The 15874-nt window shown below is 41.3% G+C and overlaps 1 protein-coding gene across 1 annotated transcript in view; it reads right to left on the reverse strand.

The window, feature by feature from the left end:
• SASH1 (SAM and SH3 domain containing 1) overlaps nucleotides 1–15874 on the reverse strand; it is a 176041-nt gene that overhangs the window by 158958 nt on the left and 1209 nt on the right. The window lies entirely within an intron of this gene.

Below are 15874 nucleotides of genomic sequence, written 5' to 3' on the forward strand. Positions count from 1 at the left end.
CCCTTACATGAGCGCTTTTGGATGTAAAAGGTGCTTACAGATCATGGAGGCTGCCCCATTTGAATTCCTAAAGAGAAATTCAGTCCTAAGACAGGGGAGGATGAGGAGTACTACAGAATCGCCCCTCCTCAGATCCTTTACCAAGAGAACCAACAGCATCTCTGTAAAGAGGCTCTGTGCCTCCCCCCAATATGTCTCAGTAAAAAATAAAAAGATAGTGAAAGAGTTTAATCCACCAAAACACAAAATAGTAAACAGGCCTCCTAAAGACTCCAAATGTCAAATGAATGATTCCAACAGTAGGTGCTACAAAGTGTGCAGAGTAGAGAAATACTGATTTTGCCATGTCAAGAGACCATACTATAAAAAAAGCAGCCCAGAGCTGCGAATCATGACAGTGAAGCCCGACAGCCAGGAACTTGCCTGGTCATAACGGGACGCACTACAACAGTTGGGAGAAAAAATTTTGCTAATCATGGAATGTTCTTTATTTTGTAATATTGCTATCCCTTGACTCCACATTTCATTTTTAATATGTTGTAATGTTTCCTGTTATTAGGACTTTGGGGGACATGGCTGACTGTATCCGTGTGTTCTTCCCATCTCCTGTAGCAGAACGTACTCTCACCTTGCCTTTGCATCTATGGAAACCTTCCTTTTGGTCTTGAGTCATTTCCTACCCCGGCTACAGCAACCGCTACTTTTATGTTCGTCTTGAATACTCAATCATAATCTCTAAATGTGCTCAGGTCAGGCAACGTCTGCATTTCAGCTTCCACACTACACTAATTAGAAGTCTACACCCTTTTTTATCCATGGCTGAGCTTGACTCCAAGTTACCGATTCCTCCGTCATTTTCTTAAGCCAGCGTGCGCCTATCCACACGCCCCGTTCACTTTCCGAAGCTACTTGGTGACTGCGAGCGTCCCCGGAGAGAAGCGTGGCAGCTGTGGACCATCTCTTCAAATGTCTGGAGCCCTTTCCCTTTGGGATCATGAATCACCTTCCTTCTTAATCTCAACCTTAAAACTTTCCTTTTCCTCTGCAAATCAGAAGTTCCTTAATAGGATGTCTGCTGGGCTGTGTAATAGTCTCCAAAGGGAAATGATGGAGATTTGGGCTTGAGTCATTGAACTAGAGTTGGAAAAAGTAATCGGCAGTAATGTACCACGGGGAGCAGTCCTTCACTAGCACCATGCGCTACAGATGAGCTAGGAAACTCTATTTTTCTAACGGTCTGTTTTCATATTACTTTATGAAGACATTTCTCTAAAAGCATTTACTCTGAATGACTGGTGAGAATTAAAATTAATTTATTCAGCAATCTGAACTTTTTAGAAGGAATGTCCCATTAGATTTTAATTAAAACGTGCACTCTAGAGTCCACAGGGAATAAAATATACTATAGACGATTTCCATTTTCTCCTTATCCCCTCTTACTTTCATTTCTAACTCTCAGCAATCCAGTAAGGAGTGATTGCTGGCTCCTCAAATCTTGTATTATAGGTAAGATGCCTGCACATTCTACATAGCCTCAAAGACCTCAAAGGGGAGTAAAGTGGTACCAGGAGGGGTCTCGGGCAAAGGTTAACAATTTCATCCAGAAACCTCATGGCTCCTTCCCTAGCACCATCCTCCCAGAATACTATGATTCTTGTGATGCTGGATTTGAAGGACTGAGGACAGGGAATTTGAAGGGTGAACCCAAGGGGTAGTTCAGGCTAGCTCTGGACTTACAGAGATCACCATCACTGTTCTCACTGTTCCTTTGCAGCCAGGCATCCCATCCCCCCAGACCCCTGGCTTAAGAGTCCCTGCCCCACATCAGAGTATCGCCCAGCCCCCTTAGAAGTCAGAAATCTAGCACCAGTGACACTTTTATCCATGCCCTGGGTAGTGGCTGACAAGGGGAGAGGGAAGGCAAAGAGGTGTTTTCCTCTTTGGGAGACTTTAATTCAACTCCACCATTTCAGATGAAGGCAGAAGCATTCTTCAGCCTACATTTCCTTACCCTTGCCACCCCCACCCACCTTCATGAAAAGATATATAATGGTAATTATGGCGAGCAGGAAAACAGGGGACAGCCTTGGCACTGGTCTGAGGCAGCGTCTGGATGGGAAGGCAGGACACAGTGTGATTTCTCCCACCGTCCACTTCATCGCTCAGCTCATATAACCGAACAAGAAATGCTGGGCATTCATCAAGGAAAGTAGGAAAAAAAAAAAAGAGAGAGAGAAATAAAATAAAGGAAACTGAATGCGCTTCCCTCTTTGTCTCTATTGGAACTCACCAAGTGCCTTGGGGGAGGCATCTGTCTTCCTCATCCTTGGGGGCCCCACCCATGTCCAGTAAGCATTTGCCGAATAGGCTTCCATGCCAGGGTTTGGCTGGGGCACACTTTGCTCATCTACCCGCAAGTTTCTTTTTCTACTGGTCAGGGTGCTGCACTGTGCGAGGGACTAAAACTGGAAAAAGCTCTCCTCTCTCTATAGGTTCCTCCTTCTCCCCCCAGCTCAGAGCCACTCCCCTGTAATACCAAAGTCCCTACCCGCACTAATTTCCTACGGCTACCTTAGCAATGTACCACCGACAACCAGGTGGCTTGGAACAACAGAAATGTACTGGCTCGTGGTTCTAGGGGCTAGAAGTCCTTGCCACTCTCTTCCTAGCGCTGGGGGTTTGCCAGCGATCTTTCTTGGGCATTCCTCGGCTTGTAGACGCATCGGTCCAATCTCCATTGTCACATGGTGTTCTCTTTGGATGCCTTTACCTCAGCTTCCCTCTGTGCATGTCTGTGTCTGTGTCCAAATAAGGACGTCAGCTATATTGGATGGGTGCCCACCCTGATGACCTCATCTAAACTCGGTCAAATCTGAAAAGAACCTATTTCCAGATAAAGTCGCATTCTAAGATACCAGGGGTTAGGACTTCCACATATCCTTTTTGGAGGGACCCAATTCAGCCCACACCAGCACCTCACGGGGTCACTGGAACAATTAAATGAGATAACATATGGAAAGAGCACAGTACAGTGTTTGACACATAGTACATGCTCAATAAGTACCAGTGGCTAACATTAGTATTATTCTTACTATTCTTACTAGGTCGTTCCTTTTTTCTGTCCCATAGCATCTTGTTAAAAAGGATTTAAAAGCAAGTCTTTGTGGCAGTGAAGTTTCAAAGAAGAATATTCCCGCTGTCACACAAAAATATAACCTCCAATCAAACTTCTTGGGAAAAAAATAATTACAACGGTTGACTGGGTGATAAATCGTAGGATGTTCCTTGATCTGTCCCCTGAACTCTGAAGCATCAAGGACGCATGGGATGCGAAACTGTGTAAGAATCAGTAAAAGAAGTCCTCCAAAAAATCTGCTGACAAATGAATTTCTAAGTTCTTTTGGTTTGTAAAAAAAAAAAAAAATTCAACTCTACCTGCACACATTCCTTATAGTACCAAGAAGGAATATAGGCACATTTCAGATATACTTCGGGTTCAGGTCCAGACCTCTGCAATAAAGTGAATATCACGATAAGGCAAGTCACGTGAATGTCTTGGTTTCCCAGTGCATATAAGTTATGTTTACACTATACTATCGTCTATGAAGCGTGCAACAGCATTACGTCTAAAAATAAAACGCAGAGACCTTAATTTTAAAATACTTTATTGCTACAAATGCTAACTACCATCTCTGAGCCTTCAGCAATTTGTAATTTTTTTTTCTGGTGGGGAGGTCTCGCTTCAATGACTCACGGCTGCCGACTGACGGTGGTGGCCGCAGGTTGGGGTGGCCATGGCAATTTTGAAAAATAAGACAACAATGAAGTTTGCTGCTTCAGTAGACTCTTCCTTTCAGGAAAAGGAGGCCACTCAAACTTTCTCCATAACAGCAATAAAGCTGTTTTGCTTTATTATCATTCCTTGTTCACTGGAGTAGCACTTTTGATTTCCCTGAAGAACTTTTCTTTTGCCTTCACAACTTGTTTAACTGTGCACAAGAGGCCTAGCTCTTGGCCTATCTTGGCTTTCAACACACCTTCCTCACTAGGCTAAGCTTAATCATTTCTAGCTTTTGATTTAAAGTGAGAAATGTGCGGCGCTTCCTTTCACTTGAACACTTAATGGCCATTGTAGAGTTATTAATTGGCCTAATTTCAAAATTGTTATGTCTCGAGGAACAGGGAGCCCTGAGGAAAGGTCAGTGGAGCAGTCAGAACACACACACCATTTGTCGAGTTCACCATCTCATATGGGCACGGTTCGTGGCGCCCCAAAACAATTGCAGTAGTAACATCTAAGACCACTGATCACAGATCGGCATAACAGAATAATGATGAAAAAGCTTGAAATATGCAAGAATCACCAAAATGTATCACAGACACTCAAAATGATCACGTGCTGTTTGAAAAATAGTGCCAAAAGACTTGCTCGACACAGGGTTTTCACAAAGCTTAAATTTGTAAAAAAGTTACGGTATCTGCAAAGCGCAACAATACAAGGTATGCCTGTATATACAGACATACATTTTTTAAAAATAAAAATAAAAAGTCCAAGGACCACAGATGCTTAAGCAAGGCTATAGAAAACCAGAAACTAAAAAACCAACTATCTAAGGAGGAATGACTTAGATTTAAAGGAAAACAATAAAGTTCATCACCTCTAGTTTGAAGAGATATTTAAGAGTCTGGCTGTACCCCTAGCTGAACAACAGTGACTGTCACCACCAAGCCACTGGCCTGCTTTTCTCCTCACTAATAAAACTTGTTTTGATATGGACCCTCCTGGAACGTCACTACTCCCTCCCCCCATTCATTTTGCCAAGTCATTTTTCTACCAAAACAACACTCAGAGCCTCATCAGTCCTCCCTGCCAACTGCATTGCATAACTCAGTGCTTACTCCTCTTGACCCGACTAGCAACTCAGGATTCAAACCGGCCCACCTTGGCTTGCTCACTTGGTTCTTGGCCGGCCCTCAGGAACCACAGGTAACCCAGTGGCGTTGAGCAACTCTTGCCCTGGATTTTCTTCTTTATATGTAAGGACTTGAAACAGAACATACTCAAACTTGTCTGCTACCCACAATAGGTTTATGTGTCTTAAAATCTTGATTTTTTTTTTTTAAAAGCCAAACCAAATGAAACCAAACTGCTCCTCAGCTTGAAAATCGTTTTGGTGACAACAGAAGACTGTCTTTCTCAATGTCGCGAAGGTGGGCCTCTCTGTTTTCCCCACTAGAAGAACAAACTGGAAGTCATGGGACTGAGTGGTGCTGTTCTAGAGCTTGCTGTGACCTGATTTCAGTGAGGCACGAGGTGTTTGTGCTTTTCTCCGCCTCCTTGCAACTGGGGGACCGGCGAAGCCTTGAGTGTTGCCATACTGACCCACGCTATGACATCCAAGTCCCCAGAAACCAGGGAACCTGGGTAGAAACTGGGAAAACCCAGACTGCAGGTCACTTTCTGGCTTTTCCCTCAAACTCTGCTCAAAGAATAGCAGAGCCCATATCCATCTGGGCCTGTTCTACTTTGGGGGACACTATGCAGACATACAAGCTCATTATTTTACCTCTGTTTTACAGATAAAACAAATGAACTTGGAAGGCTAAAATCTGCAGAAGCCACAATCAACCAGCAGTTGTTTAATTATAGGCATTGAAATATGGGCAATGAAATATGGATGCGTTGAAAAGAGAATGAAGAAGCCTAGATTATTTCCATGGCTAAAGGATAGCGCGTGCCAACAAGAGGAAGTTTCTGTTAGCACTGAGGGCATACAAACCAGTCAGTGTATATAGTAAAGGCACCCTATGAATTGCAAGAAGTTATACAAACGTAAGTACAGTCATTCTAATCTCTACAGCAGCACTTCTTAGAGTAAAGGATGCGGCCTGCTGAAATTCTCTTGAGGTTTAAGGACCGTATTAGTTGTATTTGTCTCCCCTTCCTGGTTTCTATGGAAGCTCCTCCACCATAGAAGGCATCCTGCCTTCTAAAGACACAAACTCAGAATATGTAGCCACTCAGGGACATGGCAAACCAAACAGTTCTTAATACAGAATGCTAATGTGGGGTTACTATCTGACATTCTGTTCTTTTGAAACAGGTACCCAGTTCTTTGCTAATGCAAAAGTTACATCACATAGATTTTACAATATCCTTTACGTATCATTTATGAATCATTTGACAACTATTTACTTTAATGCTCATCATGAAGTCTCAGTTTCATAATATTCTAAGGAAGGCAAATTGCTACTATACATCAGTGTTATGAGGCTCTTCCATTAAATCCTCACCTTGGCGCCACATGTTAGGTAAGTTACATCCACGTGCTGCAGAAGGCATACCCCACTTGGCTATGTCTTAATGCTAGAATTTTTAGAAAGTTCTTAATAAAACTGCAATTCACAATAAAATACGCTTTAAAAATGAAATGTTCTATCTTTCCAGAATAAATGGTCTTCACAGACTTAGATTCATAATGAAGTTAACCCAAAATAAAAATTTATGTAAGTGGCAAATTTATTCACTGCAATTCTTTCTCAAACCACAATGAGTCCCGCTTTCCGCCTTATTCACACTGAAATGTGTCAAGTGATGCCTTTATAAATTCCTGATTAGAGACTGAAGACTCCTAAGTAAAACTCAAAGATTCAGAATGAATGATTTGAACCCAGACAAAAACAGCTGCTCATTGAATGAAAGCCAGGGAAAATTTTCTAAAAACAACAAAAAAAATCAAGATAATGAAACCAGATTTAATATATTCACATGAATCCATCACTTAAAAAAATGAGATCATTAATTAAGTGGATGTTTTTAATATTTTACATGTTTCTAATAAGTCAACAATTCAAAAGCTCTCATATAATTGCGCCATTTAGACACATACATACAAAAACTAAAAATGGCAATGTTGACACCATTTAAACAGAAAATATATTTTTGTTACAAATATTTTTTTTTTTTTTTTTGAGATGGAGTCTCACCCTGTTGCCCTGGCTAAAATGTCGTGGTGGCGTGGCTAAAATGTCGTGGTAGCATCAGCCTAGCTCACGGCAACCTCAGACTCCTGGGTTCAAGCGATCCTTCTGCCTCAGCCTCCCGAGTATCTGGGACTATAGGCATGCGCCATCATGCCTGGCTAATTTTTTCTATATATATTAGTTGGCCAATTAATTTCTTTCTATTTTCAGTAGAGACAGGGTCTCACTCTTGCTCAGGCTGGTCTCGAACTTCTGACCTTGAGCGATCCTCCGGCCTCAGCCTCCCAGAGTGCTAGGATTACAGGCGTGAGCCACTGCGCCTGGCCTACAAATATTTTCTTGCCTCCAGAAAAATCCTGGCTATTCAAAAGTGTTCGTGTACTTTCTCACTTGAGTAAAGAGGGTATTTTAAACACATATTTCTTAAGACGTAACCTGAAGGTTAATACCTTGACACAATTTATGCATTTATTTTAAAACTATATATTAAAAAGGGCATTTGAACTAAATTAAATCAATAGCTAAAATCAATACTAAACTAAATGTGTAGAATTAGATCATCCCTCCACTTAAAGATAAAAATGAAGAGAAATTAATTCATATTCTAACTAAAGAGTTTCAACTTTTATTAATAGTTAGGCTGGGCACGGTGGCTCACGCCTGTAATCCTAGCACTCTGGGAGGCCGAGGTGGCGAATTGTTCAAGGTCAGGAGTTCGAAACCAGCCTGAGCAAGAGCGAGACCCCGTCTCTACTATAAATAGAAAGAAATTTATTGGCCAGCTAATATATATAGAAAAAATTAGCTGGGCATGGTGGCGCATGCCTGTAGTCCCAGCTACTCAGGAGGCTGAGGCAAGAGGATTGCTTGAGCCCAGGAGTTTGAGGTTGCTGTGAGCTAGGCTGACGCCACGGCACTCACTCTAGCCTGGACAACAAAGCGAGACTCTGTCTCAAAAAAAAAATAGTTAATAACACATATTTATGAATAGTTCTAGTGATTTTATTAATCCTCATGAAACTCGATGATGTGAATGGCTATCAACCTCATCATTTTACAGATAAGGAAACAGAAACACAAAATAGATAACTGGCTTGGGACCCATGTCCATTAAAGGTTGAAGCCAGGATTTGAGCTCAATTTTAAACAGTTCCTTTGCTCTTAACTACTTTACTATACATATTACCTTTCAGTTTTCTAAGAGATGTTTAATAAACTTTTTTTTGGTTTCTAAATATTTTAATCCAGATTAAGGTTGTTACTCTTCTTTTAAAACTTTTTTTTTAACCCAGATCATTTTCAAGCAAGGAAGTCTGCAAAATTGTTCATAGTTTATTTTATAAGTGAGGTCTTTAATCCATCCGAAAATGGATGAAATTTTATAGCAAATATACATATTCTTGAACTAAGAATATTTCTTTCTTCTACAAATAACTTAACATTGAAACACTATATTTTTTTTTTTTTTTTTTTTTGAGACAGAGTCTCGCTTTGTTACCCAGGCTAGAGTGAGTGCGTGGCGTCAGCCTAGCTCACAGCAACCTCAAACTCCTGGGCTCGAGCGATCCTTCTGTCTCAGCCTCCCGAGTAGCTGGGACTACAGGCATGCGCCACCATGCCCGGCTAATTTTTTATATATATATCAGTTGGCCAATTAGTTTCTTTCTATTTATAGTAGAGACGGGGTCTCGCTCTTGCTCAGGCTGGTTTTGAACTCCTGACCTTGAGCAATCCACCCGCCTCGGCCTCCCAGAGAGCTAGGATTACAGGCGTGAGCCACCGCGCCCGGCCTGAAACACTATATTTTTAAAGTACCAAAAACAGCATATCATTGCTGTCCTGCTGCTCACTCCAGTAATCCTAGCATTCCAGGAGGCTGAGGCAGGAGGATCTCCAGAGGCCAGGAGTTCCAAACAGCCTGAGTAAGAGTGAGACCACATCTGTACAAAAAAGAGAAAAATCAGCTGGGCATGGTGGTGCACTCACGTAGTCCCAGCTACTCAGGAGGCTGAGGTAGGAGGATTGTTTGAGCCCAGGAGTTTGAGGTTGCAGTGAGCTATGATGATGGCCACTGTACTCTAGCCTGGGTGACAGAGCTGAGACTCTGTCTCAAAAAAACAAACAAAAAAAGCATATAAGCATTTTTTAACTCTAAGTGGGAAAAAAAAATCTTGCTTGATAGCAAGACTTAGGCAAAATTATTAACGTCAATGAAGTCAAAGGTGCCTAGGTCAATTTTAAATGTAGCTAGGTCACATGACACACACCAAGACTTTTTTATTCTGTTCAACAATGGCATTTTTAGTTAAAAATCATGTGATCCTTATAATGCATTGATTTTTTTTCTTATTATTTGCATGCTAGAAGAATGAAGCCATAACCAGGTACACAGTGACAGGCATAGATACAAACTTTCTCACTCACTCCTGGCTGCAAAATGAAACTAATAAATTGTGAATGAAGCATCTAAATCAATCATGAATGGAATCTGCATCACAGACATCCAAGGAGAACTGCAATATATTGCAGCGGACACATGGAACCTTAGTCTGAAGGGCAAACATTACAAATACAAGTGCATTCCATTTTCAGCAATCATCTTGGAAAGTTGAAAGACATAGGAGAGCCTTTCAGAGAAGAGAAAAAAAAAAAAAAACAACATACTGATTACAGAGAGGAAAAACTATCCCATTCTCCAGGATTTGTCGTCTGAGTCTCAGAGTCACCACAAGGCCTGGGTACCCAGGCTCCAGGCTGGAGGTGTCTATGTTACATGACTTGACATGCCAGAGAGACACAAGATAGATCATCTCGGAGGCATCTCTCCTCATAAAGAATTAATGCTGCCCAGGGAAACATTTCACAGAACAAAAGAAGGGACACTGGACATCTGGCTAGGAGCAAAGCTAATGAGGAACAGACCTAGCATTTTCAGCTCTCGTTACCAACAGAGAATGAATAAGTAGATGAGCACACCACTTGAAAAGTGAGAAATTCATATGGTGACAAAAATATATTTTGCCTCAAAATTAGTCTGAAGGTTTTAGTCTTAGTCTGTACCTGTTGGTATTTAATGGTATAGTTAATTGTAAGAGCCTTAGCCTCTATCCATTGAAATTCACTCTTCTGAGATTAGTTTCCTTTTTACTTGTATGACAAGAATGTGTGTAAACCAAGGGTAAGCACATCATCTATTACAGCGGGATTATGATGGCCAAGTCTAAAGCAAGAAGCACGGTGGCTCTCTTAAAAAGAATACTTTAGATAAACTCATAGGTTTCCCTCTTACAGTAAAATTGAGCTATATGGATTTGTTAAACAATCAAATTGTGAAACTGAATATGTCCCACTATTTCACTGTACTCTAGAATTAGCTTTTAAAAGATGGATTTAAAGATCTTTTAGTTATAGCATGGTGTGCATATTATTATAAATAATAATTCCTCCTTTTAAGGAACCACATAATTGACATTAGGATAGCGAGACAGGTATACATATACCTGTACCTATATGTGATTAGAGACATTTTTCTTTAGAAAGAAAAAATATCACAAGACATACAACATCTCTAAACATCTTGCATTAACTCAGCATGCTCTCTAGTGTAACAGAATTATCAAAAGAAAGCTAGCATGGAGCAATACCTGCTTAGACACTGGGTAAAACGTTGGGCCTAAGGAAGCCAGGGGACAGGTAATGACCGGGTTCACAGCATTTGGTCCAGGCTTTTGCCACCTCTGCCTGGATCATTTAAGTAGTCTTTCTCCCAAACTCATCTCCAACTCATCCCTGATGGAGGTTACTTTTCCAAAACACAAAAGCAATCATGTCCCACACCAGTTTAAAACTCTGCAATGGCTTCTCATGGGTGCCCAGAGAATGATGTCCAGCCACATTGGCACACACACCTGGCGCCCACCTGGGTGCTCTGAGCCCTCTCCCACCTTTGTCCCACTTCACTCTGCGGGGAAGGCCTTCCTTCCCCTTTCCTCCTTACCCCTCTCACCTGAGAAGGCCTGGCTGGAAACTCCTACTCACCTGCCAGGGCCCAAATCCAAAGGTATGTTTGGGCACTGGCCTCCCCTGCTTCCTGGACCAAGGGTCCTACAGCCTTCAGGGCGCTCTGCCCACCACCCCGTGGGAAGGCCACTTGTGGGATGGAGGGTAGGACTGCCACTGTTTTTCCTGCAAAACTCCACTTTTGAAGAAGTCAGGGGTGTCTCATTAATACTTAGCTCAACAGTTTAAACAAAAAACTGACAGCCAATAAATAAAGGCCTGTATAGACATGGGAAAGAATGAAATATAGGTGGGGCGCTGCGGCTCACACTTGCAGTCCTAGCACACTGCAAGGCCAAGGTGGGAGGATCACTTAAGCTCCAGAGTTTGAGGCTGCAGTGAGCTATCATGGCACCACCACACTCCAGTCTGAGGGACAGAGTGAGACCCTGCCTCAAAAAATAATTAAGTAATTAATTAATTAAAAACAAATGAAATAACATTGCAACTAGAAATCAATTTCAGGGAAATACATGTTCCAACTCTCAGCATCTCCGTTTATATCTGCATGATTTAGGACACACGTTTACATCTGAACTGTAAAATGGGGACAGTGATACCCACCGGCCACACTGAGGACCACGTGAGGTAAGGTGCTCCAAGTGCTCAGCACAGCAGTGGAATTCCGTCTTGCAGGTGCCACCCCCCAACCCCCACAGAGCTGCATTCTCCTATCAGAAGTTGGAGTCAACCATGAAAAACAAGGACATCAGTAATAGTCCAAGTAGAGGAGGGGACACTTGTATGGCTGAGCAAAAGAACAAAGAGAAGGTAGAGACAGCAAATGAAGGCAGAAAGGTAGGAGGAAGGGACCCTGAAAGAAGGTATTTTAGCGCAAGGACCTCCTTTGGTGGGAAAAGATTCAGTGACCCCAGCCAAAATCATGAAAGCCATTGTCTTCACCTTTGGCAAAGAAGTGAACATCTGAATGCCTGAGTCCTGGCCCCTACTCTGTTACCTTGAGCAAGTCATTACACCAAGAGCCCTTGGAACCCCCCTCTCTGAATAAGGGGGTCGAGGGCTCATTTCCAAGGGCACTTCAGTCTCTTCCACTACATCACCCTGCAACTTCTCCACTTATAAAATCTACGAGGCTTTCAGCTGGCTAAAGGGAACATAAAATTAAGATGAAGTCAGAATATTTGAAACAGGCTTGACTCTCAAATTCCAAGATGTACAATTAATTAAGTCATTAGCTGATAGGCTTAACTCAAGAAACCTCCCAAGAGAATATGTAAATTAACTGCTTTCAAAGGAGTTAGCATTTTAAAAGGCCCCTCGGGATCTCGCTAACATCTTCCCTCCCCCCACATTTGTTGCCTAAAACAACAAAGGAAAGAAGAGGGGTTTGGGTTGTTTTTGTTGTTTGGGGGTTTGTTGGTATTTAGGACTACAGCAAATAGCAAGCTGGGATAAATGTGACAATTCCGTGACTGAAGCTTACTACATAGTTTTCTTTAGCTTGTATAGGGCTCAGAGTAGAGGGAGGTTCGATGTATCTCTATACAATGGATGTTTTCTAAGCCTGCTGGGAAATGGGTGTAAATTGTAAGTAAGAACAGAGCAGGGAACAGAGGAAGTTTCAGGTTGGGGGAGGTGCATCTTGCAGGATCCTACAAACAATAGGCACCACTAACCCCCCCTCCCAGTTTACAAGTACCTTTAAAAACCTAGCTCTGCTTGACAGGCCCCAGAATTCTAGAGACAGAAGCTGAAGAACCATCACAATTTACCAAATGGATAATCGGTCCTGAAAAAAATGATCTACCATGTCTAACCTGCATCTAATAACCTTAGCAATTTCTACTCTTAAAAACAACTACCCTTTCCCACCAAAAAAAGGAATGGTATGTCTGCAACCATCGAGTAAAGATAAAAGAGTAAAATCCCATGGGATTCTGACTCATTTTTGCACTTCTAAGCAGAAGTCTAAGCATGTCATAGGAAAAGGTGACATGCTTTGAAAACCCAGGCCAACCACAGGTTGCAGTTCATGAATAGAACAGTAAGTTTCACAAGAATGCCATGGTTTAATTGCCCAGGGCTTACAAACATTTTGCAATTTACCATTACTGTTTCCAGTGGAAGCACCAGGATTTTAATTTGCATGATCAAACTGCCTAAATGGTAGCTTCAGCCTGAGCAGAATTTGTTAACATCTTCATAAATGCACCCCATTGTAGCGGGTACATAAGTCTTTACAGAACGGTGTTTTGGTGTGATGCCTGCATTTTAGAAGTACATACTTTTTTCCTTTTTCAATCAACAAAACTATGTTCTCAAAACCCAGTAAGTCACAAGCACTGGAGATAGAAAAGTGAGTAAGATACTGACCCTGCCCTCCAGGCACTCATAGTCTAGGACTTCTTTTGTAAACTTATTTTCTCTTAATTCTATATCTATTTATATATTCACTTATTAGCATTTATTTATTCTAGCACGGCTCAAACATTTTCATGCTGTAAATTATACTATTATTTCTTCTCTAAATGAGCACTTTGTTAACAATTATCTGAAAGCAACTATTTGGTGCTTAACTGTGCATGGACTGAATTAATCTACATGCAAAATGTGTCCTAATGAACTCAAACAACCATCCTGTATTTACTGAGATCCATGACTCTGGGGCAATACCCTTCCCTGGGTTATAACCCACAAAAAAATCCAGGGGTGAGGGCATTTGCTTAGCACTGTCAGAAAAGAGGAATTGTGCTCACTCACCTAAAAAATGTCTTTACCTACTAGGCTGTGAAGTTTGATTTTTACACTTATAAGAGTATAAAAAAGTAAAGTACTGTGCCTGAAATCTGTTAAAACACAGATTTCCCCATTACCTCCACTCTCCTCTTCAAGTTGAATATGGAAAAAGAATCTTTCAAATCTCTTTGTACAGAAAGTATTGGAAATTACATTTCTACTAAGTTGATCTCAGATCGTTAACTGTGGAACATCACAGCATCAGGCTCGAGACTGGTACCAGCCAGGGACCTGCTGTCGAGTCTGACACTGGCACTAACAAGGTATGTGCCACTGGTCAGGTCACTTAACCAGTCTAGGCAGATAGATGATTGCAAAATCTTATATTGTAAATACAAAAATGAAGGAAATGGTGGCTTTTATTTCAGTAAGAATAGAGAAAGTCAATTGTCAGTTTTGTGTCCCGATATATTTCCCCAAAGATGCAGTTTTTATAAACACTTGGATGATGGTTTTCTAATAGCAGAGAGATCTTCCCTTTTAACCTTGTATCTCCCTACATGGCTTGTACAAAGGAGAGTTTAGCCACGTCTTTTTCCTATGAATTTTACTAAGGAATAATCCCGATGCCCACGCTTACCCCATATAAAGAATGGGAAAATTCAAAGGACATAACCTGTTTCGGACAAGCTTTATGTTCTTTCCAGCCTCACGATAAACTATTAGCTCTGTAAGAAGTACATATTTTCTTTGCTCCTGCATCAGCCCTTTGAATAACAAGTTTGAACTTCTGGGGCTCCACCCCATTTTTTAACTTCGCCAAAGAACACTTTGCTACAACTGACCCAACAGTGCTGGAATCTGCCAGGCAAAAGAAAGCAAATCTTCAGAAAGTGCCACCTGCTAACCCTCCTCCCCAAAGTAACTCACAGCCCAACTTCCATTACGGCCAGCCCACGGACCCTTTACACCCCCCAGCCCATACTCTGGTAAGCGATGCAATGGGAGGTTATCAAACCAATTTCCTCTAAAATTTACAGAGCTGGATCTAAGCAAGAAATAACAAGATGAGTTTCCTGCTTGATGAAATTAAAAAACAATGTCATCACAACTTTAAAATGTTCATGGGGCTTTCTGGAATTTAAATGAAGGACCACATTCATCTGTAAAGTTCAAAAATGCAAAAACAAACATTTAAATCCAAAATATATAGTATGTAAATATACATTGTATATATATATGTACATACATTCTTTAAATACTGGTAAGAAGAACAGATAAAAATCTTTAGCCAACTTTCCCTGGTTCTCTGTACAGTAATAATCATAATACAAATGGACACCCTGAAAACAGTAACTGGGACTTTAGGATGTCTGGAAAGAAGAGGCAAAAGACTCTATCTGCGGAGGAAAAAATAGAAGAAGCTACATTTACTGAGCATCTACTATATGTGGAACTGTATGCTAAGCACTTGATACACATCCATTCAGCTAACTCTCAGAAAATGCAAAAAGCAAGTCTTCTTTTCCTCATTTTTCAGGTGATGAAACTGAGCATGAGAGGGGTTGAATAATTTGGCCAAGATCACATAGTCAGTTGGAAAGCTGAGGTTTGACTCAGCTAACTTACTTCAAAGCCCAAGCGCTTAAATCACTGTGCTAAAAACCATACAGTGTTATCATGCCCAAAGAAGAGTTTCTTTCTAAAAATGGCATCTGCTCTCATTCAACAAACAGAAGATCTCAAAGTAAATCTAGACCCTTTTCCAACAATCTACACATCTGGCGGTTCCAAATCTTTAAACTAAAGTTGCCCTTTTATGTGTGGATTAAGATGTCTGACTTTAATAACCCCCACCCATCCGATTGGGTCTACCTGCCTAACTACAGGTCCACCAAAGTAAATCCACTAATTCCCCAAGGTATTAAACCCTGAGCAGGTTAAAGCTTCATCCTCCATGGACTTAAGAACTGTTTTCCAGAAACTATGCCAAATCCATGGGTGGTTTTGGTCACTGGACATTTCAAAATACATGACAGCACAGATTTAGCAAAATAAGTCCTATTGTTTTTAGCCCCAAACATATACAACAAATATCCTGTAGTTCTACACACTGAAACACTGCAAACAGAGT

The sequence above is a fragment of the Microcebus murinus genome, chromosome 5, assembly GCF_040939455.1.
Source record: "Microcebus murinus isolate Inina chromosome 5, M.murinus_Inina_mat1.0, whole genome shotgun sequence".
Taxonomy (NCBI): domain Eukaryota; kingdom Metazoa; phylum Chordata; class Mammalia; order Primates; family Cheirogaleidae; genus Microcebus; species Microcebus murinus.